The sequence below is a fragment of the Sardina pilchardus genome, chromosome 7 (genome assembly GCF_963854185.1).
Source record: "Sardina pilchardus chromosome 7, fSarPil1.1, whole genome shotgun sequence".
NCBI classification, from domain to species: Eukaryota; Metazoa; Chordata; class Actinopteri; order Clupeiformes; family Clupeidae; genus Sardina; species Sardina pilchardus.
In genome coordinates, this window is record NC_085000.1 from 26189260 (window position 1) to 26194416 (window position 5157).

Below are 5157 nucleotides of genomic sequence, written 5' to 3' on the forward strand. Positions count from 1 at the left end.
CTCTGTCTGCTCCTGCTTGAATTGTTTAGGCTCTGCTCAAGATTTGTATGGTGTTGCAGGCTATACTCAATAGCCTACTAAGGCATAACTGCTTGAGCAAGTACAGGATAATGCATAACACATTCCCTCACTTGACTGAATATTGTAAACCTTTATTCAGATGGCAATGTCTGGTATATTAGTGCACTTTACAATAATTTAAGAGAGAGATGATGAATCTGTTGAATCATGCACCTCATTCTTTTCCCTCACTCAGCATTCATGTTGACAGCGCACATTTGTCTTGTATTTATCGCCATCTAGTGGTGAGAAATTGTAAAGACTTGAGGAAACAACAACATGCAAGGCACCCAAAGTGTTATACAGTGAAAGGGGTATCTCACAAACCACCACCAATCTGTAGAACACAGTCGGGTGATGCACTGCAACCATTATACAATACACTCACAGCACACTAGCTTAAGGGAATTGTCACCCAACAAGACTGCTGGTCATGACTAGCTTCTTAATGTACAATTTGGTTGTCCATGTTTGATGAAGCAATATGGTGAACTGAATTATGGACTTCATCTTCCAGTCAGCAGTGCAGCTGTACACGTATAGGAGCCATCAACCCATGCATGCTTGGCTTCATCTGAACACAGTCACAATACCACTAAGGAACTTGTTGCATTGTTGTCAGCAGATTTTGGCAATACATTCTGTACTATTTCTCACTACTTGGTTGACATGGGGAAAGCATCCACATGGCCTCTGTTACACTTCACTTATCACTTCATCTCTTTCAGAGTATCCTTGACTTGCTCATGTCAAAGTGGTTGCCAAGCAAGTGATAGTTTATTGACCAATAGGCAGTCAACACTGATTGCAATCCCCTTTCATCTCTGGCGGTTCATGATAATGGTAACATCTGTCTGAGGTGTGATGCTTAGGCCCTAATACAGTTTGCAATATATATTCAAACCTGCTCGCATCAGTGAAACTGCCCAGAATTTAGAAGAAGCAGATGTGCTGGCTTTAGAGCCAGCTGAAGAGTCCACAAGAGATAATTCCCAGAGCTTCTTGCTGAGAAACACTGCGTATGTAGTTCTGCTGTTGAGAAAGAGGTGAATGTCAGGAATCAAAGACTGAAGAGGCATGCAAAACAGGTTTGAGCGGAACACACCTCAAGAACCGTCATGTTTGTGCAATACCATGTGCATCTCCATGGCTTTGTGAATGTGTGTACAAAACATGTGAGATGATTTAAAGAATAATCATTATTCTTATGTATTTACGATGAAACTCGGCTTTCCCATCACGTTATGTTAGGCAGATGTTTTACAACAATTACAACACAGATGTTCAGTCACAGGCAAATTGAGATCCATCACCTCGCCTTAGTCCTATAGGCTGCGGTATATATTGTATTGATTTGCATTATCTGTGATATGAAGTCTCTGAGACATCTGGCTGTGATTTGATAGAGCATTTTGTCATCATTCTCAAACCCCTTCCCAAAAACAACAACGCTATGTGCCATGACCTGTAATCAAAATGCATAAATAACTGAGCAAACATGCCAGGCAGCCATGGTTCAGCTGTTATGCAAGAAACTCTTTTAAATAGGTGAACATAATTCTAATAATCAGACCACTGACATTGCTGATAATAAGGATTGTGTTTTGATGATTGTGTATGATTCAAAAGTTTTTCAGAGTTTTAAAATGGCATCATCTGAAGCCATAGGGTGGCAGTGTTGCAACTCAAGCAGATCAAATTACGAGTGAAGTGATCCTGTTCTGCCAAACATCTGTGACTGATAACTTTGGGCCCAGTGTGCTTGTATAATACTAGCCCAACAGAGACAGACTGTAGTATGAAATGTCTGATATACTGTATTTCCTAAGGGCAGCGCATGCATTTACTAGGCCTACTGTCATAGTTTGAATGTAGCCTAGAGAGATGTCTAAAGGGATAAACTCTAAGAATGGCAAAATACGACAATTCTATTGGTGCGACACTGTAGCCTACACATGACTAGAGTTACCACTTCCTCTCAGAAGGCTAGCGCATCCTCTGTATGCCATCCTAATCAAGGACAGAGCCGAATGGGAAACACAGGGCACTGTAGCACAGCTACCCCAAAATCCAATCGACCACCCCAAGTGCCTCCCTAACAGAGATGTGATAATAGTGCTTGTCAGCTCGAAATAGTACCATAAACATTAATTAAAATAATAATAATAATAATAATAATAATAATAATAATAATAATAATACATCTTAGCCAAAACAAGCATTTGACATGATTTCATCTTGGCCAAATAATTTAGGCTATATCTTTGGGCACATATTGCAATGCATGCCCTGTGTCACTGGGCTCAAGAATCAATTTCTTTTCTTTTTTTCTGTATGCACATCTAGAATAGTATAAGTTATGTCTTATCTATGTGCTAAGCAGTTCTGCAAAAATGTAAGTTATTTGCTACTTCACAAATTGCTTATTTTCTATTCAGCAGTTATTTTGTAGCTCTCTTCTCTGATGATCCGGATGTTGAAACATTTAAGGAGCCTAAGAGAGGTGACTAATGAGGAAGAACAATGTGTGTATGTGTGTGTGTGTGTGTGTGTGTGTGTGTGTGTACATAAAAACAACCCCTGCTCACTTATTGTTTATGCCAAACTGAGTTGTTGGCTATTTACGAATTCTGGTTTTGAATGAGCTTAAACAAAGACGTTGTTGAAAGCTGTTGTGTGTTTCTGTAAAGGAAGCAGTAGACTTGCTGGCGGAGCCCTCGATCTGATGAGCTCTAGTCTGCAGCCTATACGTAAGGCCCCGGTAGGCCTATTAAATCTCTGGAAAATTCGGTTGCTTCTGCCATGTAATCACAGCTTTATCCCTTTGAAACGGAGCCGATACAACATCGTCTTCCAGTGACCGAACAACAGGATGCGCAAGATATTTGAAAAGTTTCCACCGAGAGCTGAGTGGTCGGTGCGCTGCATTTTTCGCACGTTATCCACTTCCAAAAGTGCTAGACCTCAAAGCGCGCGAGTCATAAAAACCTTCAGGAGGCCATGCGCTAGCCAACTTTGCAGGTAAGCCATTCCAAGTATCCGGTTTTCTGAACAGTGTTGCTTCTGGGCTATAGTAACCAGAGAACCAACAACCCTTTATTAAACTGCCATATATCATGACAGTAGCCATCACACAATGATTATACACAGTGGTGATGCACATTGTTGTTCTAGTGAACAAAAAAAATCAGGAGGACTTCAGTCAGATTTGTTGTAGGCTAGGCCTACCAGTGACATCAGTGCGTCAAGCTTGATCTACAAATGTAGAAATTCCACCGGTGGAATGTGTGTATGAGTTACTCTTTTGGAATTTTGCCATAAAATGTGGTGCAATGAAGTGTCAGGCAAGTTCTAGCAAGGCTAGTGGTAATGTTAGAGAAAGAGAGAGAGAGAGTGAGAGAGAGTGATGCTTCACAGCAAGCAGCTGTGGATCACTCACGATGACCCCAACTTCTCATCTCTCAAGATGTGAAAGACAATGTAAACATGTGGTTGTGAAGGACTAAAGTAGAAAAAAACACTGCTTTCCACTGAAGATATTTCTGATATCCACATAGCTGTGTTTCTTGGTTGCACAAGTTTCTGTCTGTGTGTGATGTATTTACGTTATTCCTCCGAAAACATCCATCTGATTTAATGCATGACTGCACTAAAGGAATATCCAATAGAGTCTTAGTTCTGACTCTACATACGAATGGATTAACAGTTTTGTAGTAAGTAATCAATCAGACAATTATACTGTAAAAAGTCACGCAGTCAGCAGAAGTATATCAGTGACAGATTATTTAAACGAAGATGATTTAGAAACCAGATGATTTAATATTTATCATTCAGGACCAATTCATTGACACCAATTCATTTTAGCACTTGCAAAATTCCAGGGCAAAAGATAATTTCCCCATGCACCCTGATCTTGACAGATGTCTTCCTCTTTTCTAAATACAACACCCAGTTGTGCCTTGCACTGAACTGTCTTCTGTGAACCCACTTTGTAAACACCTTCGTCAATGAGGCCTTTGCTTTGGAACATGCCGTATCAGACACTCTTCACAGACCCTTAAACAAAACAGTCCCTTCCCCCAATGTCAACTCCACCCAACATACCCAAACCCCTTCCTCAGTTCTCCAGATGTCGTCTCCAGTCCCATTCCTGCCGAGTGCACCTGACCCCGTTGGCACGGCTGCGGCTTTGGTTTACATATCAGCTCCATGGCGACGGCTTCTCTGCGGATCCATTGCTGGACGATAATCTGTCTCCTTCCTATTGTATATTTTGCCTGGGTGACCCGCCTCACCCCTGCACTGCCGCAGAGAGGTTCCAACTGGAAGAGCATCCCTGTCAGATCTTTTGCTCTCACAAGCAACCGGCTGAGTTGTTTTACTATGTGCGTTCTGGCTCATTGGTTGGGCTCATTGGCCAAAACAAAATTAATATAACACACACATGCGCGCACAGACATACAGACATACACACACATCAAGGTTTGTTATGATCCTTGGAATGTGGTTTTGAGATGAATGACTAGACGGGATTGCAGTAAGTCCCTTTATAGGCTCACCCCTTCAATATATTCCACCTGGGTACTTTTGTGGTTTTTGAAAGCAGCATGCACAAACACTTTGAAAAAGAGTACTCTATTTTTTTTTATCCAGGCTCTGAATCAATTGTTTTCTGGAGACTAGGAGCGCAGGCAGGATACTTCCACCATATGTCAGTCGCTTTCCTACACAAAAGACAAATGTACGATGTGCCGCAACATAAAAAAATCCAAACATAAAGACAAAAGCTTCGCTTAATGGTCTCGTTTTCACCTTTTATGTCTTGGCAGATGGGGGACATTTGCTTGAGTGGCCCTGTCAGACATGGGATCCTGGGCCTAAAGCTCAAAATGGCTCACTGTATAATTTTGCGGTCACAGAGACCCATATAAAGGAATAACTGAGTGATGGAGAATGCCTTAATGGACTGCAGCTAGTCTCCATGGCTGAGTCAAGTCACACTAATGGACCTCTGTTTCACAGTGGAAATCCTTCAGTGAAGCCCTTCAAGTTGCAGTACGTCCAGAACGGAGGAAGGAACAGGTAACAAAACAGACA